Raw genomic sequence first — 25,943 nt, 5'->3', positions numbered from 1 at the left:
AAAAGCAGCGCAGCTGTAGCTTCTGTTCTCGGCGGTGGCTTTCCAGGCGAGCAAGCTGCTCTTCTTTCGCAAGGGAATCTGAAGCGCTCGACGCAGTGGAATTTTAGGCGACAGCGGCCTCGCGGCGGTTACGATACCATTCACGTTGCTGCGCACTTCGCTGCTCATTCCGTTCCCGCTCTTCTTCCCCCGAAGAAATGTTGCCGCGATGTATGAGCGACGGCGGCAAGTGGACAACCGGCGAACACGACACTCTGGACAGCTACCGCCATCTATGAGCGACGGCGGCAACCAGAGTTTTGTGTCGACATTTCTTTGCGGGGGACACGATCTTGGGGAAACTAGCCCTTTACAGCTCCGCAGGAAAATCCTGTATAGTCCACACAGACTAAAATTTCAACATCTACAGTCCGCGCACTAAAGCCCGGAACATACGGTACATATACAGGTGAATTTTAACGCTTAGCGTTAAGGAGATCGTGTCGCAGAAAAGCCGCCGTTGGCGTCGGTGGCGTTGTGACGGGAAAATACTGACTGGTCGATAGGGTCATGATGTCACAGTCACATGACCTCGCACGGGAATTTCAAACAACTTAAAACGCTCCCGTGCAACGTGATGTCGCGCGTGGAATAAAAATGATAAAAAATGAAAGACGTTTAGATTAGAGCGCAGCTCTTGAGGAGGAGGAGGGGAGGGTATGGAGAGGAGGGTATCCTCTCCTCCTCCCTTCCTCCTCTCATCCTCGTCCCCTCCTCCTCTTCTCCTCCCCTCCCTCCGTCCTCCCACGTGACGTCACTCGTGACGTCATATATTTATATATGACGTCATTTCCCCCGCTATATTTAGCAGGGAAAATGACGTCACAACTTCGTGTCACGTCACCCATGAACAAATTCAGCGGCAGAAGGAGAGGAGGAGGAAGAGGAGGGAAGAGTAGGAGGGAAGGGGACAAGGAGATGGTACGGAGGAGGATGAGGGGCACACCCTCCCCTCCGTACCGTCCTCAAGAGCTGCGCTCTAATTTCGCGTTACAGAGAGGCATCTTTCATTTTCCGATTGGTTGCCTGGTAGCTTGCTGCATATCGTGATACCATGAACGCCTGACACTCAGAGGTGGAAATTATTTCACTCTACGAAGTGACGTTAACTATAGATAACGGCGGCTGGAATATCCATGCTGCACACTGTCCTTCGCAGAGTCCTTCCGAAGAGAGTTGTATGACTGTTCTACCGTAAATAAACAAATAAAAACGAGAAATACCTCTATGGAGAGACGAATTTACATTCTTCGAAGATCAAGAACAGGAAATACCGCTCTCTTTTCCCTTTCAAGCTTTCGCGCTTTTCGAAGAAAAACACAGGGGGGCGGCGGTCGCACTGTCCACCGACGTATACCGTGACGTCATTCGAGTTCCCTACCCACGGCCAGCCCGAGAAGCGGCCCAGCAGCGGAAAACGAAAGCAAAGCGGTGGCGTGCTGGCTTGGCATCGGCAGAATGCAAACGGCGGAAAAAGGGCCACCTTGCGAGCGTCTTCGCCCGACGTGATTGAAGAGCTCGCGAACGCAAGGCTCGCCAAAGCACTTCCGACGCTAAGGCGCGGCGGGGGGCTTCAAATCCGCCCCGCATCCTCACTCTGGCGCGGATCGGCGTAAACAGAGAAAGACGCGTGCATATCTAGCACAGTCATTCTTCATGCTCTTCGCCTCTTAAGACCGCAAGCTAGGGTCCCGATTTCGATACCGCTCCCCCGGTCGCCCGCTTCCTCCCACCCTCCCTCTCCTCTCCCCTTCCCTCCCCCCCCTTCCCTCTTACCTTACCCTCCTGAGCGCGCAGACACTCATACAGATTTCGGCGTCATACTTTTCGCATTCGACCAGCTTCAAATTCTCAAATCCAGAGCCGGTGGCGCGACAGCTTCCAGCCAACCAGGTAAGGGAACGGCGTCGGGAAAAAAAGGAAGAAGACGGCGGGAAGTCCGCCGCGCATCTTACCGACCACTCCCGCGTATACGACACAAAAATCTGTCGGCCCGCACGCTCGCGAGGCGCGCTCCCATGTATAATACATCGTTTCGGGAACAATAAGCATCTTTCATGCACGGCCGTTTAGGCTGGCCCGCGTCGCGCGCAGCAAAGTGCAACGTGAAACGAGATACCGGGAAAACAAATGACGATGAAGAAACGACAAAACAGGAACGTACATCGTCGAAATAAACTGAAACTGCGGAGAAAAAGAAGTAATCCCGAAGTAGTAATCCTCTCCTGCCCGTCCCGACCGTCTGTCTCTCATACGCGGCCGGCCGGATTATTTATTGATGCGTTCTCCGCCCCGCTCGAGCGTGCAGCCAATACCCGCATGCAAGATCCCGACGCACGCGCCAAAGAAGCGGCGCTCGGCGCTGCACCGAAAAGGCGCCGCACAAACGCACACGCCGCCGAAGTTGCGGTTTTTTCTTCCCGCGCCGTATACAGTTTCCGAAAGCCTAGAAGCAGGGTCGGCCAGTGCTGCGGCACTGACTTAGAGTGCATTGGTTCGCTCAACCTGCTCAGCGTCTTCCCTTTAATTTACTGCGTCCTTTCTTTTACCGCCTCTTCCCAACGCGTATTGCGCATTTCGGTTCGAATAGCCAGCGGGAAGAGACACTGGCATGGCCCTTCCTTTCCGTCTTCACGGCCGCGCCGTACCATTTGTCTACGCCGATACCTCGATGGCTTTTGTCTCCTCCACTCCGGTCTTCTCATTTCTACATCGTAATCTTCCTTTTCCTCGCTTTCTTTGTTCTCTTTCCTCTACTCCATTCGAGGAGAGAAAACATTATTCAAGTCGACTCGCTACGAAGGTAGCGTTCGTATCTCAGACATCGAGGGCGCGTTTCGCGAAAGGTTGGATGGAAGTTCAATTTGTGTTATTCCGTACGCGCGCCGAGCGCCGCTTCTTATCGGATTATGAAGGATAGCCCGCGCCGAGTACTCTCTCGGCACACGCGGCGCACTTTCTCTTACCGGCCACCCTTCTCCCAGCACGCCTCCGCAGAGGGGTTGCATGCTTTCCGATAAGTCTACCAGATGTGCCCATGGACGGTCGTGTCGTATGTCATGCTGCCTCCGAGATATAGCGTCCAAACAGGTTGGCCTCACCTCACGTGACTTGTACGGGGCATCGCGGACGGTCAGCACGGTACATAGCTAGTGATAAGGGAATGTGCACAACGTGAGCCATCTATATTTTAGTGAATGCGAGGGCAGCGCTCGCTCCGAATACACGTTTCTGGTCGCTAAAGCTCAGGCAAGTATGCGCCGTCGGTGGGCTGTCCACGCCTGTGTGACTCACCAGATTTCACAGAACGATTGGGCACACTTTAAAGCCGATTGACAGGCGATGTAAAAAGCAGAACACCAGCTCGGAGCACGTGGAGCGAAAGCTCGCGTTGCAGAACTTAGGGATCCTGGGTTCAATCCCCAACCCTGCTCGTTTTGATCTGGATGAGCATCGTACCGGTGCACGGTCCAGTATCACTACTGCATGATGCACGTTAAAGTCCCCAGGCAAGCGATTGTACTGCACTGGCTAAATTTATCATCTACAGCTGAGGGACTAGTCACCCGTTGAGGCAGACTAAGTTCAAGCTGTATAAACATACCCACAAATCATTTCTTTTTTAAAGCAGAGTGCAGAACAGCAATGAAAAGTATTTAAATGATGGTTAAAATCCTGAAATAAAGCAGACTAGTTTTACTATGATGATTTAAATGAAACTCCTCCCCGCAAATATTTGTATTTACCTTTTTGTCTATCATCTGACGCTTTCTGTGCGCATTTTATTTGTCTTTCAATCAAAGAATCATCGAGCTAAAAGATTCATGTAAGGCTGCACGAGAAAAAAGAATTGCTCTTCCGAGCACATCGGAGCGTAGAGCATTGATTCCTACCTTCCACTTCGTTCGTCAGGTACGTAACGTCCTCTTGAAACAAAATCAAAATGCAATCGAAATAAACTAAAACTAGAAAAGTAATTAATGTCCTCTGGCAATGAGTCAAAATTCGAAAGATTAATCCAATAAAACTTTTGCAAGTAAAAAGAATAAAAAAAATTGTTCCTGTTTTAGTGCGGCAATAAAATATATAATTCTTTCTCCCGCATTTTTGTCAGTGATAGGATAAATTGATCAATCAATCTGACATGTTAAAAAGTGGTAAAGAATCCCTCTTTTGCAGCTACATCGATTTAAATCAAATTATACCGATTTAAATCGAACAATAAACGCGATTTATTTATTTTCACTTCAGAAAAAAAACAAAAAAAAAACGCGATTTACTTTACACTTCGGTAGAAAGACAAAGATGGTAGCATGCGGAAGGCCAACCTTGGAATTTGTGATTGTCCTATACACTACCTCAGAGGTACCTACATTTCTGGATCCAACTTCACATGCACTGGACCTGTATTCTGACGCAGTTCGAGGGCTGGAGCACAGTACCAACTAAACTTTCGGATGTGAGGCTTGCAGCGATCACTGCGCGGTAGTGAAGACCATGAAGCGTCTCGAAGGAATTGTCCGATACAGCCGGTAGAATCGCGGCTCTTTTGTCGTAGAAAGATTTCATTCGACAGTTTCCAACATACACGTGTCCCTCGGACCGTTACTACTGCCTGTCAACGCGGAGGTGTATACACTGCGCGACACTGCCAGCACAAACATCACATTGGCGTGTTTCTCATATTTTACTAAGACAGGTGATTCGAGAGCATGAAATTTTACCGCCTCAGCTGATACCCCGAATGAGGACTTGCCAATGCACTTCTAGTCTCTATGACAGCCATTTAATTCCAAGAGAGGAAAAAAAAAAAAAAGAATCAGCGATTGCTCGATAGCGCTAACAGTGTCGCCAACTGTTCACCCCGCAGCAAGGCGGAATCAAACGTTGTCCAAGCTGCCATGAAACTACTCTCACCAACTTTCCTATGAAAAGAAAGTTACTTGTCCGCATCAAAAAATGGGGTAAAAAATGAGTACGCTTTTAACGTGTTTTTGGACGGGAGACAGCAGATAATGGAGGCCCGCCTTATCGAGAGTCGATATATTTGCCGGCCGACGGTACGGCCCGCCGAGCCTAAGAATGCTTGCTCGCGAGTCCAAGTTGGGCGGCAGCAGTAGCGTCGCATCCATCACGCACGCGTGGCGAGCGTATTCAGCGAGTGGCGTGCCCGACCTCCGTCCGCCGCGCAGCACTGCCGCCGGGTCGGATGCTCGTCGTCCGTATAATTGCTTAATCAATGGCGACCACGCGACCGACGACCGCGCACCCCCAAAACACTCTGTCCTTTTCTTCAACCACAAGATAGAGCACGAACACCTTCGCAACAAACACACGCGCAACTTCTACACGCAGTCACTGCGGGTGGATGACTGGGAGATGAATGGCCATCTCAACACAGCCGTCGTCTAGAGACATTCTTCCGTACCGTACGTAGCTAGTTGTGATCGTCACCGGACTCCCCCGAAGGTGATCGGTTTTCTCTCGATTCCTTATTGGTTGGGGACCTGTGCCGCTGGCAGGCATCATCGCGAGAACGAAACACATACATAAAAAGAAAAGGAAACTTCCCGCATTTCCGGTACAAACAACCTGCGAAGGCAAAACATTTTATTATGTAACGGTTTGGACAGCGAAAATGATATATTGTCAAATTCCGTCCTTGGGAAGAACTTACGAAATCTTGCAGATGCGGTCTTTTCGTTGAGGCATATTACCGGCACGCAAAATGAAAGACGGACTAAATCTCATTGGTTTTATAACAAAGACTGCATAAAACTCGAAAGGTAATCCGGGTTTGTCGCGGTGCCATTGAACGGCATCATAACTATGTTATGATATCACTGACACTTAAGTTGCGTACAATTTCGGGACGAAATGAGCAGCACGGCCTCCTTTTATTTATGTGAATTGTATCACTATGACTTTATAGGAGGGTCCCAGAGAGTGCAAACATACTCCAGTTCATATTTCAACTGTTGTTGAGTTTAAGATGCATTCTTATTTATTTTGTTTTAAGCAAAAATAACACGGACACATGTTTTCACGTTGAGCACCATCTTATAGCGTGTGGCACCATTGTACTATATGTTTAAATGAACCTGAGAATTAGAAGAACTCTCCTGTTCCGTCATACCATGCGAAGAATCGCATCTTTTGAGCTCACGCCAACATTAGTATCGTAAACAAATATTAAAAATAACGGCCCCAACACGGAGCTTTGCAGCGCGCTAGATGTAACCCGAACACAATCATACGCTTCACAGAATAAAATAACACATTGGCGACGCAAAAATAGATGCGCGTTTAATCACTCAAAGTAGGGGGTCCATTAACACAATTTGTTTAATATCACTATATGATACAGTATAAAAGTTGTTTCTATAGATCAGGTATCTCCAAACTTTTTGGTTAAGGGGCCGGATGGGGACCTAACTCGAGGACCGGAAACTAGTTAAAAAATATACACATGTACAGTAGTGAACAAAAAGATATGATATTTCGTTTCTTTTACAAAAGCATTGCTCGACGTCTAGTTGATTTGTTCATATTTAAGTAAGCATCAGTTTCTACTCTATAAATACGTTAATGTAGCGTTCCATTACAATTTTTACATCTGTATCACAGTTCGAAGAAAAGTTACCCACGTAAAACCAAAATATATCTTTGTGTTCACTACTGTATGTATGTATATATATATATATATATATATATATATATATATATATATATATATATACACTAAATAAATAGGCATAATAAACGTTAGAAAACTATACTAGAGCAATTAAAAAATAAATGTAAGGCGGAGGAATACATACACTTTATTTATATGGGTAATATGTTCTTAAGTATGACATAAAATATTATGACCTAGAGAACTCGCCAGGCATAAATCAAAGCGCATAGGAACTTTGGCATATTCACACAGGGGAGAAGACTGATCAGAATGGTACATCGGCGGATCAAAATAGGCAAAAGTTATGGCACACGACACCAGGCTCATTATTCATGAAAACGCTAAGGAAGTTTAGAACAGTTACACAGACACGAAGCGGGGGACTACGAATATTAATCGCGGGGATTACTGTATAATAAATATTATTGCGAGGGATCGCGCGGTTTGTTGCAGCTTGCTCCCATTCTTTCTGATATTTCCGATTACGCTTTAAATGCGCGTCACGGTTCCATTTTCTTTACGCGCGCTTAGTTTTGGCGTTCATAGCAGCGGATCCCGGGCGGGCGCGTGGAACGACCGCGTCCACCCGCCGGCCGGGGTGTGGAAACCCCTGCTATAGACCTTTTCTGCAAGTGCGCCGCCATCTTGAATTGACGTCACTTCCAGTATGGGCGAAAACATTGTTTTGCCTTTGCCACGCCAATAGAAGGCGTTTAGGATATAAGCGTGACCGTCACACTTTCTCGTTTTGCCTCCCCTTAATTGTTTTACTATTTGCAGGTTGAAACGTTGGATTATTTTTTCGTCGCCCATACCGGATACGCCTATTAGGTGGCTGGGAACGAGAGTACACAGAAAAGGTCTATAGGTTATGAACTAGGAGTACACTTCATTGTCTGTTTGTTAAAGTCACTGAGACTGATGATAAATAAGAGCTTGAGACTGAAAATAAATTAGAGTTTACGTTTCAGAAGCGGAGTCGCCTTTCGTTCGAAATTAAGTGTCGAAGTAACTCGACCAGCTAGGATTTGAAGGTCGACCTCAGGGCCAACTCTGGAGTTGTGCGGAAAACGTCGTGCTTGCAAGCATACTGTGAGTCCCGTATTGTTCCAAAGTATTACGTAAAAATAAACACAATTAAGCTTTTTTTTTTTTTTTTTTTTTGAGCAAGCACAACTTCCTTGCCATGCATTCCAGTGTTTCGACTGCGATCGCGGGAAATTTAACCCTGGTTCTGGTCGTCTTCGGGATCTATAGCATAGTTGGAACTGCAGCGGTCAAATCAGTAATCTCAAAAAGTGAATATAATCCCACCGACTAGTAAATGAAATTTCATTGTAGAGAAGTGATCTCAGCAGACATAACGAGTATCGAAACCTTCGATAAAAAGAACCAAGTTCCCTTTGCATGACGAGTCATACAATTGTACTGTGGCGACACTGCGGAAATTTAAAAAGCACTCGATATCTTTAACGCTAAAAAAAAAAAAATGAAACAAAATCAGGTTGAACGTTACCTGGCGTAGGAGCCAAGGTAGCGCGATATGCTGCAATATATATTGTACACAAGAACAGGCTCCCTTATAAAGACTGAAGCATGCACAGCCCACGCATGTCCAATAGGAAAAGAAAATAGAAAAACTGGAATGTAGAGGTAAACAAAGCCTCGCCTTGCTTTCACACTCGAACGACCATATTTCCGTTTAAAAATGCGTTTAAAAATGAATTCAAGGTTTCAAGTATGAATCAATGTTGATCCTTCAAAGTTTCCCGACGCTTCGCCCGCGGCCGAAGCGCACGCATGCGTGTCCAGCCCATGTTATCTAAATAAAAAAAAAAAAAAAAAACACCAGCAAAAAAAAAATAAAAAAAAAAAGAAGAAAAAAAAAGAAGAAAACGAGAGCGAGCACCGAGCAATTTTCGATAGAGGGCCCGAAGGCAAGATACTGCGTGTTCACTATCTCGCCTTCTCAGTTTTTATATGCACCTACCGAAGCACGTACCCCGTTCCGCTAGGCAGCACTGCCACACACACCGAGGGTGAGGAGACAAAACCGTCTTTAGATTCAAGAAATACAGTGGCACCGTCATAAATTCCTTGCAGAACGGTAGACCTACAGCGACATTATCAAAGTAAACGTACAAGTATTAACACAAAACTAAATTCTCTCTTTTCCCTCCCCAATTTCGAAGCAGCTGAATAACGTTTGACCTATGACTGTCAAACGGCACGTCATTATACCTGATAACAGTAACCTTTTGTTACTATACCAGCGCTATATCTGATAACAGTAAGTCTTGGTACAATAAAACAATTCATAATCAATCCAACAGAAAAAAAAAGACTATGCGCGGGCTAAGGTTGTTTACACTCCAGCTTCTACGAAAGCCTACCACGAATGCGCAAGGGCTTACAAATCAGGCATTAGTCACACGAAATTTAAATTCCACAGTCACGATCTCCCAACATTCTAACCATAAAACCAAAAACGTCTTGGAAAATAATATATCCGGTACTTTTTGGGGATGTCGACGGGCTTCCGCTTTCAGATGAACACACCGCTCTTGATAACTTCATACCCGTTCATAAGACAGGCGACCCCCTACTAATCAGTAACTATCATGCTATCTCGCTCACCAGCGTTTCACTCAAGTTCATGGCATATTCTCTATTCAAACATAATCAATTTTCTACTCTCATAACCCTCTTAAGTATCAGCACGGATTTCGTAAGTCATACTCAAGTGAAACTCAACAAACAGCATTACTAACTGACATATACTCAAATTTCGATTCCGATGTTCAGACTAACACCATCTTTATTGACTTCTCCAAAGCATTTGACAAAGTCCCTCATCAACGTCTTCCGATGAAACTAAGAGATATTAACATTCACCCCACCGTAGACAAATGAATTTCCCGATTCCTCACTAATCGAATTCGGTAGACTTCTATTAATAAAGCATGGTTCCTTTAAGGTCGGTTCGCAAAGGATCGTTTTTCTGCGTTACGTTAGATTACGACCGCTTACGTCGCTAGTTACCGGAACATCCGAACTTCGAATGAAGCGTGGAGACCGGTTCAAGGAGCAGCCCTGCACGCGACATACGAAACACAAGGTCCCGGTTGACTCCTCATGTAACGTGAGAAATCATAAGCCAAAGCCCCTGCGTGAACCGACCTTTAAGCGGCAACTCACTAAAACTAGTGAAGCAAATATTGCCACGAGTGTACGTTTTCCCACCGATACGCTTAAGGCGACGTCATATAGAGTCTAACTTAGCTTGTTCCGTAAGGATCGCAAACATTTCGTCCGCACACGTTTTGCTGTTTTCCTATTCCCAGAGTCGGCACAGCCCACCACTAAAAAATCGAAGAAAAAAGATGTACCCGTATATCCCTTCGCGTCAACTACTGCACACACGTGACCAGGTCCGTCGCGCACCCCCGACTAGTGAGGTCAACTACCTCCCCCCCTCCCCCCTTCCCTTCCCTTCTCGACTTCGTTACCGCACACAGCGTACACGTCGGAATCTGCAAAGCACGCGCGCTGTCACTGTGAAAAGGCAAACGACCACGTCTGGAGAAGAAAGAAAAGGCGCGCGATTGTTGGCAGTGTTTCGGGTACTTCCCCAACTGCCGGTTAGGTTAAAGTGATCCTCAAATTTTAACGCGCCGAGCTCGAGACTCCTCCTCGTGGAGAGAGTCTTTTAATCGAATAAAGAGGGTTTCGCGACTCGAAAATAACGCTGGCGTGCGTGCTCGCGCTGGCGGCCGCAGTGTCCCCGCAGAGTCGTTTGAAACGCAGGACCCCCGCTCGAGCGGCAGTTAGTCCCAAATTACGGACTAAGCAGTCGGGACGGGGGAGAGCCTCGAGGAAACATCGGTCGGCCCCACAGCAACCCCTAGCAATGGCGTGGGGAGTGTAAACACGTCGAGGGGGCGACGTAACAGGCGCGACGTGTCTCGTGTCACCTTCCACGCTTCGCTGCGCGGAGTGTCTACGCGAATGATCGCGTCGTCGTGGCGCAGCGGGAGAGCCGAGTCAGTCCTCAAGGGACCCGGAGACGTACTTCCGCCGAAACACGTTCCAGAACAAACAAAAAAACAAAAAAACAAAAAAAAAAAACTCGCTTTTGTGAAATATTGAGAATAACTTTTAGATTGCAAGTGGCTTTCCTTTTAGTAATGGAGATGGTGGGGCCTTTACGTTATTCGGCAATAGACCGATCTCACTAAGCGTTCCACGCATGCGTGACGCCGCCATAATTGTAGTTCACAGGAGGCAGGGGGCAGTGCACAAGGAAGCTCGCGTCGTCTCGTGATCCGCTCGCTCAGACCCACAGCGGGGTTGTCGCGCGTACAGAAAGACTACAGAACCCACAATACATGCCGGCAGCGGTGGAGCAACGAAACTTGCTGGGGAGCTCGATCGGTTTAGGCTAGGAAGGACGCACCAAAGACTACCTGGGGAAAGGACCAGTTGGGGTTAGAATCACGACGGCACGGAGTTGGAATTCGCTTACTAACGACTCGCCGCAAATTTGTTTAGACATGTCTGTAAACTCAATAATAAAATAAAATATTGGTTCTCCGAGATGCCAAACGCTGAAAGGTATATGGAGGGTGTTTCTCAAAACACGGGCCAAATACCTCCTGCAAAAAGTAGCACCGCACAGAAAAAAAAAATAAAAAAAATGTGGTATTGGTTTTAGCCGAACGGCCTATTTAAGGAAAATTAATAACGTTTGGTATGACTAGATTCTTAAGTACTTTCGAGTAATTACCTCTTTAATTAGTAAACTTAGACGTATGTTTCAGTTTGTAAACTTTAGGGCATTATCGAAGACCGCCGAATCCGCGTACTTTACGAATATATATGGCACGCGGAGCATTTTACAGCGTTCCGAAAAAATACTCCATTTAGACGCGTTTCTAAGTTTCGGTTTCCTAGCGGTGCGCATTTTTGCCCCAACGGTCCCGCTCCTCCTGGCCAAAGCGCGCTTCAACAGCCTCGCCTCCTTCGCAGGAGAAAAGGAAGTGTTGCGAAATCCGGCGGAATGAAACGCTGTGCTGCTTGAATGACAATATAAGAATAAACTTTACTGTTTTGGTTCACACCTTTCATGCAAAGAATGCGTAACGGCGCACGTTATTTGCACACTTCCGCCACAGAAAACGAGAACCACTGGCGTAGAGATGCGTTGTAATAGGTAAACGAAACTTCAAAATGCGTTCCGATTGAGAGGTATTTAGTAACGCTTTAAAATGCTTCCCGTGCCGTATCTTAGCTTCACCAACCGAATTCAAGCCATGCTCATCCCATGGCCGGAACTACGTTGACACAGCTAATTTTGCCGCCCATTGTACCTATGGATACAATGGGCATATGACACGCGGAGCCACGTTGATACAGCCAATTTTGCCACCCATTGTACCTAAAAGTTGCCGCACATTGTACATATAGGTAGAATGAGCGGAAACACAGGGCCAATAGTTCTCAATCAAATGATCGATTCCTGTAGATTAACTTTCTAAACCATTTTAAAGGCAACTTTTGGGGAGAATGCTTCCAGGGACGTTAGGCGTTTTGAACAAAGTGTTACTCCGCCATAATTAGTTTGAATGTGACGTTAATAAGGTCCTTCTATACAGCTGGGCATCCGTGAGATTTCTATGTTGAAACATCCGTCTGAGAACCGAGTTACGCGGCATTCCGGTCAAAATTATGGGTCCAGGCCTCAGAGCTGTCTCATCCCAGCGCAGCTACGGTGGCTAAAAGGGGAGTTGTCAGAGTCGCGCAGCTTGCTACATGTGCGGCGGCGCTCTAGTGTATCATGACGACGATAGGTGGCGCGCTCATCGACTCTGAGATGCCAATGGCAGACGCCGCGCCAGGAAAGACTTGTTCGCGTTGCGAGAAGTGCTCGTTTGTTTTGCTCTTCCTGGAGAAGATTGCCCTATGCGTCCAGACCAGCGCGATAGTAAAACGGCAAACACACTACTTTGTTCCCAAATGCACCACGGGGTACGTTTCTTCGAAAAAGAAAGAGGAGAAAGGCTCCCTCCTTCTCCGTTCCTGACGACGACAAAAACGTGGCAGGTTTATTGTTGCGTTACGTGAATCCCAAGTCCAAAATCGATATAGTTTAACTTTTTAAAGTATTTTAGGGAGCGCATATCGCACGCGACACTTCCTCGCGTAACAAGTAAGCAGTCGAACCGCAGCGGATGCGAGCGAACGACGCATCTCGGTGCCGACAGCAGCGCCACCGTTGCGTCCTGATCGGCTGCTCCCTCTCCCGCTCCCCGACTCTGCCACATCCCCTTCCAGCCACCCTAGCACAACGCAGTTCTTCCCGCACATCCTTCACCTTTTGATCTTGGGTGGATCATTGGATGCCCACTCCATTTCCAACTAATCTTTTCCTCCACGTCGTCAAAAGATCGAAAGCGGATGCTCTCGTCACCCACCCGCACCCCCTTCGCTGGCGTCGCCTGGCTACCCTGTGCTGCAAACAACCCGTTCCTCCAGTCCCACGTTTCCCCGCAGAAAGGAGTTCAGCTCTTCCGCGTCGGCCTACAATCTCGTTTTCTCCCCAGGCTGCCTTATTCATTCTCGTTAGGGCAGGCAATGCCCCTTCCCTTTTCGCTGCCCGACCGTTCACCGCCTCCTCCGGGCACCTCCACGCAGCCCAGTCGGCAACGGGGAGCGCACATGCATTATGCAGAGACGGCCGCTGGCGCAGCGAAGTGCCGCTCCACCACGCAACAAAGAGCCTCCCGCGTACGCAATAAACTGGGCCAAGGGATACGCAGCTTTCGCTCGGGAGGTTTGTTTGCCGAAGGCAGGCCCCAAATGGTTTACGAGACGTTCGTTCAATCTCGCGCATTCGCTCGCGGGCCGGCGCTTTTCCTGCACGAGTTTCCGCGGCCAGCGTTGCACGCCCTTTCATACGAGAGTTGTTGTTGATCACTTTCGCGGTATTTATTATACCCGCAACCAGACATGTACACGCTACCCTAAAAAAGTAACTAAATACCGTTACTCGTTACTCATTCAAAAAGTAACTAAATACGTTACTCACTAATGATTCTCAAAAGGAAAGCGAGAGTTACTTCAAAAGTACCCAGTTACTTTTCACGTTACTTTGAGGACCGAATACTCAAGTGTTTTTGTTCCATGGTTTATTGGTTTTTTTAGTGCTCCTTGCACTTAAGCAGCTGCCTCTCGAATTTTTCATCAGTTATGTTTCCCCACTTCCCTGAGAATACATATCCGGCGACGCTGAAGAGTCGTCCTACCGACGCGCTCGAAGGAACGGCAGGGTTGTGCTTCAGGAAGACTTGGTGAATTTTCGGGAGCGGCGCCTTCATTGAGGACAGCGAATAATGGGTTCTGCACTTTCCCGTGTTCGCAATCTCCGGGTTTACATGCGGTCCGTACCGGGACCGGCTTTATAAAGCCGGTCGTGGTTCGTACCCGGTTCTAGAAGGTTCAACCAACGAACCTTATTGTGTTCGCTGAATAAAGGACATTCCCAGCTGTAGATGTAGAGTTCAGTACAGCAACATTTATCGCCGGACACATCAGTCGAACTGTTCGACTGACGTGTTCAGCGGTATACGTTGCTGTACCGTCATACTGTTTAGTTGTTTTTCGGGTTGCCCACCTACCGTTCTCGCAATAGACGCATGCTCAGGTTAGCATAAAAACATGGCCATTTAGGCGGTGTCTTGACACGTTACTCCTCAAAAGTAACGAGATACCGTTACTCGTTACTTGGCCTCAAAAGTAACTAAATACGTTACTCGTTCCTTTTCTAAAAAGTAACTCAGTACATTACTCGTTACCGAAATCAGTAACTAGGCGGAAGTAACTCGTTACTTGTAACGCGTTACGTAAATGTCTGCCCGCAACCAAGGCGCCGCTGGCGCAAGATCGAAAAAAAAGGTTCGTCTGGTTCGGGTTATTTAAAAGTCGCCCCAGCTCGTACGTTAGTAGGCAACCTCCAGGCGCAAAGAAAAAGCTTAAGATATGGGATTAGGAAGAAGTCGGTCAAGGTCTTACGTCCAATTGGACAGCAATCGCGATGTGGAAACGGAAAGACGAAATGTCGTCCCAGATGCATCAGAATACGCGTTATACCATATTCGACGGTGGGGTAATTACAGGCGCTGAGGACGGATTCAGCCGACCACGTAATCGCACACAGTGACGGAGGACGGATTCAGCCGACTACGTAATCGCACACAGTGACGGGAGTGATTACCGACGCGTATATGTCTGCGGCGCCATAGCAATTATTAGATTTATATAAATAAAAAAAAAAGTAGCTTGACGACTCTGACAAGTACCGGGGAGAACAGAATATGATGTGAATGAGCTGGGCACATGCCATGAATGTGTGAAGTCACGTGCCGTCATAAGGTCACGGGACTGTGGCATCACACGCTGTCACGTGATACGACGTCACGTGACATAGCAGAGTCCGGTAACCTCGCGACGTCATGATGTTACGCGAAGTCATGTTATCACGTGACGACGTCACAATGTCTTGTGGGTCTGCAACGATACCAGAGAAACAAGCGGTCAAGAAGATATTTTCGGGAACATCGAAGCCCCACCTTTAATCGCATCAGCACTATGCCTAGCAGTAAGATATTTCGACGGTATGCTCCCGGAGTCCATATTAAACCAGCGCTCGTTGCCGGCGCAAGTTGGCGGCAGGTATTCATGGTGCACTGCACAGACACCTTTTCCACAAGGACGCCTACACCTGGAACGTCGTCACCTCCAGTGTGTGCGAAAACATTGTTTCGTCACACGTATACAAGAGATTCAAGATATAAGCGGAACCGTCATCCGTTCTCGTTTTGCCTCACCTCTATGTTATTTTTAAGCTATTTGCAGGTTGAAATGCTTTATTCTTCCTTTGTCGCCCATACCGCATAGCCAGGTGACCGGAAACGAGAGTAGACGAAAAAAAAGTCTATAAAAGATCACGGAGATTATGACCAAAACTAAAAAGATAATCCGCCTACTGGATGGTAATTACACGCTCAGACGCCTCGAAGAATCCGGCAGTCTCTGGCACTCTACCTTCTCCATATCTCTTGAACAGCTGCTCATTCTTACAAGTTTGCCAGACATGCGCTCATACGCAGTGTCGTAAACTGGACGTACCTTTACAAGACCACTCTGAAATAAAATTATCTCTTTGTAGCCTGTGGAAAATGCCCCCCTATGTACCCTAAGCAAAAATGACTCCCCGTGTACTCTGCGAAATGATCCCCTAAGCACCCTCTGCAAAACTATTCCTCGTATACCATACACTCGGTAGAAACTTTTTTCTTGCAATGCAGTCAAAGGTACGGGCACGCGTGCCCTCTCCCCTGCAGGGCGCTGATTAAACGTGCGCGCGCGCTCTCCTCCTCTCCTCAGAAAAGCCAAGAAATGTTGTCCACGAGTATATGCAAAATTATGCCCCGTTTTGAAAAGAGGGTTTAGTAAACGATGTCGCTTCTGCTGAAACACTGGTTTCATTCTTAAATATACAACCAGAACACGCCCTCAATGATGGCATGATTATCGACCGGTCTGTGTAGTGCATACGGCTAAGAAAAACGCGGTATTTCAAGTAAATTTGAACCCCTATTACGATTCATTAACTTTTCTTACGAGACGAAGTAAAAAACACAATGAAAAAATGAGGGGAAAAAAACAGCTCCCAACTTGCGAGTGTCTGTCTATCAGCAAAGAAAGACAGGTATCGATACCAACATTCATATATAGTTCACGCAAGTGTCACGGTTCACGAAGACAATCCATGCCTACTCGAGTAAACGGGGTAGCGTCGACAAAATATAGCGAATACCGGCTCCGCCAGGAAACGCTGCTGCTCGAATCCCTGCCAAAAGGTGTAGCCTCGAACCTTCCGACGACGGCGAAACGCGAAGCGCCCATAAAAGTCAGGCAGAAGGAAACGTCAGCGCAGCGGCGTGCAAGGGGTCAGCGCATGTAAAGAAATATCTTCCTCATCTAGCCTACAATTGCGATGCTGTGTTATGTGAAAAGCTGCCATGCTGTCTGAATTTCTCCCTTACCCCCTCCCATTAGCCACAAAAAACAAAAACAAACAAACACACATGCGCGCGCACACACACACACACACATGCACGCACGCAAGTACGCACGCACGCAAGCACGCACGCACGCACGCACGCACACGAACAAAAGAGAACACTGTATTCCCGATTGTACAGATTCGCGTCTGATTGCAGCCTTTTACTCGTATATGTTTTCCAACTTGACAAGTTTGACACTTCCATGAGCCCCACTACCGGCACATTGAGAAAGAAACGAGACTATATATATATATATATATAAAAGTGGGAGAATGAAGGCTTGAATTCACACATGCAGCGGAGCGCATGTGTGAATTCAAGGTTATATCGTGGTCAGCGCTTGCTGCTCTGACCACGCAGTAAGCGCGTGTTGACGGGAGCATTCACCAGCTTTGTATCGCACCGCCAAAACTGTTGCTCTTGGCAGACGATAAGTAGCTGACGACAGGTGAGCAGCACTACATCTGCGCTTCGCTGCATGTAAGAACCGGCCTTGAAGGGAACATCACTGCAGACGCTCTAATAAAAAATTAAGCATCAATGGCCACGAAATTAATATATATATATATATATATATATATATATATATATATATATATATATATATATATATATATATATAGCACAGTCCTTTTTTTACTTAGGGAGTTGCGTTGCAGGCACACATTTTTGTCAGATCAGGCGCGACTCGCTAATACCTGGACATACCTAACAGGCACTCTTCTAAACATCACCAGGTATAAAATCTTGCGCGTGCATCGATAGACATCACGCGCACAATATATGTTCGGACAGGAAATGGGGTGTGCCCCAAATCAACTCGCTTTGCAACGGGAATTCGAAGTACGCAGATGGAGAAGGGGCAGGCCATCAGCTGGGACAGGGCGGGCGTCGATCGACCCCTCGCCGACCAAAGGTTAATTAATGCTGCGCACCACAGCGGCCCGACCCGTCGAGCGCGGAGCGAGCAGCGCTCACCTGCGCGCGTTCCCGGCCCGCAGGAGCGCACAATCACGCCAGCGACCGCGCGCACGCCGACCTGTAAGCGGGGCCCCGAGAGCGACACGGGTTCCCCCATCAACGCTTCCTCCCCCTTTTCAATGCTCGCACACGGTCGTGCGGAGAACCACCACCAGCCCATTCGGCTGGCGTGGACAGATGAAGCGGGGGCGTAAACGCTCGAACGACACCGACAACGCATCCAAAAATGGGCGAAACCAACGCGGGACAGGGGGCACGCGCCTACAACCGCTTGTTGCTAGTCGTCTACGTAATGCCCAATGCATGAGTGAAGCATGGGCGAGTCGCTCCTTCGATCATTCTGTAAACAGCCTGCCATATGCTGCCATTATCGACTACTTCCTCAGTTATTTCGCACGTGGCGAGCGAAATACTTATTTCGCACGTGAAGAGCAGTGTGATTGGTCCGAGTCGTTTTGGAGCATTTTCTGGAAAAGCCGAAGGTCCATTTTGGAGCAGCATAACCAACTTTTGGAGCATAAGCACACAGTTATTTATCATTCATATCACTGTAAATATAATGTTAAGATGCGTGTGTTGGCCTGTTAAACCGAAAAAAAAAACAATGTTTACTTTCAGTTACCACTTTTGTTGTTAGCATCCCTAGCATGCCAGGTTTGATTCGCTCGAACACAGAATAAGCTGCTTAGTTGTGCGTAGAAGCGCAATACGAGGCAACAACATGTTGATTTATGAAGGACAGTATGAACTGCAGTGCATAGTTCTTACTGGCTCAAAATCAGGGGTAAAGCGAATAGTATATAACACTAAAATCGAAAAAGATCACAGCACCCAAATCGACGTTTTGTTCAAATTTTAAGGGAGTGTTTGTATCTGCTTAGGAACATCAATAACATTTTATATGTAGAACTTGCATAAATAAATATCGATAGGTGAAATAAATACGCTTTCCTACAAACAAAGCCACCGAACTCGTTAAGATTGTCCCCAAGCTTCCATTCACTCCTTCGGTTAATTTGGTTTTAATTTATTCATATCTCAAGGCATATAACGGTAATAACTAAACAAGAGTGTTAACATAAAAAAATAAACCTATAAAGCAGCCCATACAAATATTTTACTAATACTCAATTATTCACATAAAATCTCGACACTGAAAAGGGTGTCGCCAAAATATTGCAGTTGATTCATTATATACATATATAACAGTTATGGAAGCGGCATATGAACTTTTGTATCATGTTCTGTTGCAAGAAAAATGCTGGGAGCAGCTACCGACGCTGGATATTAATTCCTTCTTGCAGATGCTAAATAAGTGGTTCGGCATTGAAACGCTCAACTGGCTTTCGTTATCACCATTAAGCCTCGCACATCCGCTGCATAGCAGCCAAGAACGATCACCTGAGCAATTAGCAGATGATCCTGGCCGCAAACTGCGCCACAATAACATCACGGGAGAATCGAATGCGAACTCAGTTTCGCTCTAGCCACGCATAGCCTCCAACACTATACTGGTGATACTAGATACGCGCTGAAGGCGGAGCGCCTTCAGCGCGAGCTTTCTGCCCTTGCTAACGCAAGTGTGAACGCTCCGGCACACGCAACCAAAGCACTGCGGAAGCCAGCGTTTGCAACGTTGCAGAGTCGTACTGGTCTATAGTCTGGCCCAAGTTAACTCGCACGGACCGCCGCTGATTCAGAAGCGTCTCCTGGTCGCGGTGAAGTTGCGAGGATGAAAGGGGACCGTTTCTTTCAGTCCTGCGATCGCAGAGCTTGGTGACGTCATTCTGGGGTCGAAACCACTCGCCGGACGACAGTCGAGCGCGGCTCATGGATTGGACACGAGAACACTGCGTGAGCACTCGACTTCGGCTCGTAACAATGGATGCCTCGGCGGACACTCGGGTAGTGGGCCGTGTCCAACCACTGCGGTGATGTGAATAGCCGAACTCTAACGATGCCTGGAGCTTAGCACGCGTTTTCTTCTTTGCTGACCCCAGCGAGTGGCTATTATTAGTGTTGGCGGCATAGAATAGGATACGATTAGCGTTGGCCGCATAGGATACGCTTGTTCTGTCTTCGAGTTAAGGGGACGAACGATGCTCATATTTCTCGAATTTGATTGGCGACTGCCATTGCCTAGAAAGAGAAACCAACTCAATTTTATTGACTTATTAACGTTAGGGACTGATTGTAACTAGTATTTAGCGAAAGTAGAAAAATCGTTTCATGGCCCCTTGAAGGGTGAACGGAGTATTGTGCGAAAAGCGCGTGCTCGCCTCTCATAAAAGATTCAGGTATACAATTCACGGTAATGCTCAGTCAGTCTACTTTTAAAACTAAAACGATCGACTTGCATGCAAAAAAACTATGCAAATTCTGTGCGTTTGGTTCAGCGACAGGGCAAGTCGGGTTGTAGAGGATAGTAAAAAAGCAATACAGAAATACGCGTGAAACTATAAAGTATATATCGCACGTAAGCGATTTGGCGAGCGGCGAGACAAGCGACGGCGACCGGCTTCCCTGTCGCTCGGTTAATCGAGCGGCGAGGCAAACCGCACGAAAGCGACGACAGCAAACGACGTTTTCTAGAAATCCAAAAACCGAGCGACGCGATCAGCGACAGCGAGAAATCTCCGTCGCTCGTCGCTGACTGTAATCGCTGCCACCGCCGCTCGTCTCGTCGCTCTCTAAAAACCTTACATGCGGTTCAACATTTATTCGCTCCGCGATGGAACGTAGCTCCTCCTACCAATTAAAAGTTGAAAATTAAGGAAGTTCCACATAGTGGAATACATCGCGAAATGTACGATGAAGAGACACAAGAGGTGCTCCCATTACCTCTCGCATCTCGAATGACAAACCCGTAATCTAAGGTCACCGTGCGACTGCCGGTGGTCGACTACAGAAACTACTCTATCTCTAAGCTCGTACAGCCCCTCCCAGATAACAAGACAGTAGGGCTGATCATTCTACGTCACCTAAAGAGGCAACGCTGGCACGGACACGTGCGCCGAGTCAGCGGTCGGCTCGGACCTCACAGACTGGACACGAGTCTGAGCCGAACGCTGTCGCAACGCTCGTATCCATCCTGCATTCGCCCCTTACGGTGACGTTAAAATTGGGCCCTCCCGCCTTGTGATTTGGTGGCTGTTGGTTCGTTCGGCCGGTGACACGCAGTTGTTTGACGGACACGTTATCGCAAACACGACCAAACGACTATTCTTGTCGCGAAAAAAGATGACAGAGGGAAACAGCGGAGGAAACGATACTAAGGAGAATGGTTGGTGCGCAAGTGGTACCAGGAAGAGCGGAGGCACCACCCTAAGCAAAGCGCGCGCGGAGGCACCCGGTGGCGGCCTTCCGCGGACGGGGTAGGAGAACCGCGGAAGAGTCAGGGGCACTCACTCGGAGAGTGCTGCCAGGGGAGGGTGGGGCGGGCGGGCTTGCTTGAGGAGCCCACAACGTCTTGAGGAGACGGCGGCGCAGCAGTCCAGGCGGAGGTCTCGCAACTGCACACACAGAGGCGTCACGGTTAGGCCGACGACCGGAACGGCGAAAAATCAGACCCGGCGAACCGTGCCCTATGCAATCTCGAACCCTTCTATTTGCATTGGACCGCAACGAGGCGAAACAAGTTTATTCACTATGGTAAATTAAACGAGGAAACACAATCAAGGACAATACAAGGACAGCGCAGGAACAAACAACACAAGGCAGCACATTGTACTGTAAAAGCTTTTGCCTTTCTCCTAAAACTTTTGCACTGTTTTGCCCATTTTTTCCATAGTCTCGCGGACGACAACGTCACGCAACCCAGTGACTTCGAAGACCACTAGTGATAACAGAAGCGAGCTTCGGTGTGACAAGGGTAGTATGCGGACGAACGGCATTTCAGCAGCTGTTCCAGTTTTAGCGCTGCTCTTTAGTTGGTAAGCCAATTGCTGCTCAGGTAACGCTGATTTCGGCGCTGGTTTTAGAAGTTTGCGGCGTTCCGTCACAAAAGGCGACAGCGATCGCAGTTCGTGCTATCAAGGTGCCCAGCTGAGTATTCAGTGTTTGTGCGTTTTGTGATAAGGTCCGGGGCAATAAACAGGAGCCGGCTTCCGGTTTCTGTATCATCGAGTGCCGTTTGTTTCGGCGCATAAATCATTCCGCCATCCGTATACGTGCGCGAAACTCCTTCAGTTCGTGCTGCCAGAGGACGAAGTGTCAGCGCCGACAGCCGCGTTGACGGACAACAGTTGGTCGGCCAAGCGGGGAGTGATGACAAAAATAGAACAGCCGCTGAACTGGAGCGCCTACGTAAAGCTTACGACCAAGGAAAGTAACGACAACTCCTCCTCCCTCCGCCTCTTCCGAAGCGAACACACTTTAATGGGCGATTCACACACTTGCGTCGAGTCCGACAGAGGGGAACTTCGACAACTGCGTCGGCTCCAACGAAACCGGATTTTAGTATGTTTTCGCTCATACCAGAAGTGGCGAAATTCATGATGGCACCGTCCTTATGGAAAAGGCATAGTATAGGCGTGGACAAAGCGCGCACCAATGACTCTTTGATAACCGAATAGTGATAGCCTGTCGCGGACCCGGTTTCCCCATGTTTCTATACGGAAGACATGCTTGTTTTTAAAGTCGTTGTTTGAGTGTGTAGTGTAATTTAGAGCTTGGTACTTCCAGTATACGGCTGTCGTTTAGACAGTGCGTCTGCACTGATCCTAGTTCCGTGCCTCAACGGTGACAAGAACTGCTTTACGAACGCGCTGAAGCGGAGAGGCATCTGGCGCCGTGTTCCATCCAGCGTCCGTCACGTCAGAGCAGACGCACCCAGCGGAAAACACCCGCAGCTTGGTAACAAGACACACACACATTTCTTTTTTCTCTGGAATCCTTAATTTTGCCGTCTAGTCGTGAAGACGCTGTCGGCATAGGCAGCTCGGGCGCGCGCTAATAGACAGTTTTCGCGTGACAGTTGGCACGTTAAAATATGGCGTAGTTGGGTTGGACGACAAAAACTGCAGAAAACTGTCCAAGCATAACGACAATAAAAAAAAAGTATAGCCACAGAAAAAGTATAACTATGGGCAACAGTCCCTTGAATTCTAGCTCTTTTTAAATGACAAATAAAGTGATTTTCTATTTTGCCCCGTATCAGCTACCTCAAAATCAACCGGTGGCCATTACAAAAAAAAAAAAAAGAAAAAAGAAAAAGAAAGAAAAAAAGACCAATGAGCAGCGAAAGCGAGGGAGAGGAGACGAGAGCGCGGGGGGGGGGGGGGGGGGGGGGGTCAGATCACCGAGAGTAGGAGAATGAAACGCATAAGAGTCCGAACGACCCTGACATCCTCTGACCTGAACGCCGACTGATGTACCCCGCCAACAATTTGAACGCCACCAGGTCCGAATTAATGGCGCTTTTGGTACGCTCGGTTCTGCAGTGCTCGCACACGTCGCGCTGGAAGTTATAATAATACCGCTACAATCACAAATGCCAACAAGTCGTTTCGTTATCTCAGCTCATATTATGGGCCCTAGCATTTACATTCCCGCACACAACTTTGAACCTGTATATTTTAGTTTGAATGTTCCGTTCTTCCCGCCAACGGGCGCCTAGAGCTACGCAGACCGTACAAATCGTTTCCGGAGGCCGGACACAGCTTTGGACGCGTGATTGAGAGCCGGCCTCGGAGATAGCATTCCGAGCTCCCAATATCGTCCTTCGAATACACGATCTGCAAAAATTGCCCAGTATAAACACTGAGAAAAGAGCCAGATGGAAATAAAAATAATTACAATAACAATTTGACCCTAACCTCGCCGGCCTCACCGTGTTTTATTAGACAGAAACACGCTACGGATCATTTATAAGGGACGCATAAATATAAATTTTGCTAAATAGAAATTACGTTTAATCATAGTGCAAAATAAAAAGCCTGAAAATTTTGTTAGATACAAATAAAATGTAATCACAACGGAAAAAAGAAAAAAAAAAGGCTCGTGATGATTATAAATTACGGACATCAACAAGAATAACTGCAAAATTAACCATAAACTGCATATCGGGTGGGGGCGCCGCCCGAAAAAGCAACCGGTTCCTCCTTTTTCTGCCCTGCCACGTGCAATTCTAAACAAGTGACCCTGCTCTTGACGGTTCAGAATGGCAAAAAAAGAATATGGAAAGCAAAGGAATGGATGAGGAAACTTGCGCAAAGTAATCAAATGCGAGTCGCATTGCCGACCCCGACTAAAACGTTAAAAAAAAAAAAAAAACTAAATAAAGAATAAAGAGAGCCCATTCTTAAGGTAATGAGATTCTGCTGGATTCTCCTGCCGGATCGTCGTTTTCTGCAGCCGCGCGTATGACGTTCGAAAGAAGGTTCCCGTCTTTCTCCCGAATACCGGTCGTCGTCGCTCTCCGCTGAATGCTTTCATTTCGCTTGAGTTGTCAGAGAGCCGACATCCGAGCCCGTTCGACGATCGATAACAATAATTTTTACGAGCCGAGTTTACGCGCGACTAACCGCCGTCGTTGGAAGCGCCCCGCCCGAAACCGTCTCCAATCTGCCCGCGGACGGATATGCGAACACAAGTCGAACGAAACCACAAGACCGCGACGGATCCGGGAAGTGAGAGGCGAAGCGAAAGCGATTCAGCAACCAAATTGAAATGAACGCTAATCTTGAGACATTGAACCGATCTGCAGACTAGAACGGTATAAGACCTCGCAATATCCCTAAGGTATTGCGCAGAGACGGCTGAAAGTACTTCCGATTACGGCTCGACGTGGATCGAATCACATTTCGAAAATAGACCGGAGTACAGAAGAAAACAGAAAACAAATGCAAGCCAGAATAACAATAAAAAAATTTGTCTAAATCGGGTAATTGTAAAGACGTCAGCTCCCTTTTCATCCAGACTTTCTTAGGAAAAAGTGATGGAACATGTGCCGACCAATAAAGCGCAGGGCACGAGCATATTCGTTATTATGCAAATCACATCGACAAAGGTTAAACGGCTGTCCAAACAGGACACATCAAATGTCGTGGACGGCGAAAAGAACGCGCACGCCTCTAAGAATACGTGAACGCTTCGCCGCGCACGCGTACGTTTTCAGCGAGGGCTTCAACCACGCTGAGAGCCTGGAGTTCCTCGTCGCTGTCGCCTCCCACTGTTATAGTGATATTGGGGACCGAAAACAATAGCGGAGGCCTTGACGACAGCCAGCAAAGCGTGCTAGTAGATGTCCGGACCCACGTGATGAGCACACTCCAAGCCTCTGTCCAATGACAAAAGCAGAGACGCCCCCTCCGCCCCCCCCCCCCCCCCCCCCGGGCAAGAAAAAACAAACAAAAAGAACCGCCATAAAGCAAATTAAAACCAGAAAGGGGAAAAAAATAAAAACCTCCACTTCCGGTACAGCAAATGCCGTGCACGGCACCTGCTGTGTCACAGCCCCTAAGACGCCATGTGACGTGGCAAGAAAACTATCGGGCACAGCGAACCGCGTTAACGATGCAGGCTATACATGTTGCAGCATACGCTTCCGCAGTCTGACAGACTGATGCCGCTACGCGGCCAGTATCTTTCAGTACCTCCCGCATCTCCCCGTGTCCTCGTTAAAACCAGTAGGTCGACAGTAAAGCCGTCCCACGCAGTCAGGCCCTGATCACCGTCCCAAGCGAGCGAAAACCGGATCACGCCCGCACTAAAAGCCACCGTCGGTCCTCGCCACACGAGTTCTTCGCGTCCAGGACAAGAGAGGCGCACTAACATAACCTAGTCCCGAGGGACGGAGGAAAACAAGCAGAAGGGGCGAACTCCATTCTCCTCAACAGGTTGCGCTAACCGATGCACGCACTGCTCGGTCGTTCGCCAACAGTCGCTAAGAGCGAGCGGCACTAGAAACACCGACCGAAACACAACAAGCATATCCCGAAAACCAAACGGCGGCCGGCGAAAACATGTCGCGGATTGGGGGGGAAAAAGTCGGGAGAAGTGGACGTCTTCTGCCCGAACCCGGCCGTAAAAATGCTAATCCGACTCGCGCGCCGCCGCGGCCAAACACTAACGCAATTAGCGTAGACCTAATGGAGTTAACGTTCTGCGACGACTTT

General features: G+C 47.9%; 1 protein-coding gene across 2 annotated transcripts in view; it reads right to left on the bottom strand.

Annotated features, from left to right (window-relative positions):
- Nucleotides 1-25,943, bottom strand: part of LOC8024530 (poly(rC)-binding protein 3) — a gene marked incomplete at its 3' end in the record, with an annotated part of 460,140 nt that overhangs the window by 145,888 nt on the left and 288,309 nt on the right. For both annotated transcript variants that reach the window (XM_042289920.1, XM_042289921.1), the window contains 1 exon segment: nt 21,235-21,338.

The sequence above is a fragment of the Ixodes scapularis genome, unplaced genomic scaffold, assembly GCF_016920785.2.
Source record: "Ixodes scapularis isolate PalLabHiFi unplaced genomic scaffold, ASM1692078v2 PGA_scaffold0__279_contigs__length_252992795, whole genome shotgun sequence".
NCBI lineage: Eukaryota > Metazoa > Arthropoda > Arachnida > Ixodida > Ixodidae > Ixodes > Ixodes scapularis.
The sequence above is the reverse complement of the archived record's forward strand: the minus strand, read 5'-3'. Positions and strand labels throughout refer to the sequence as shown.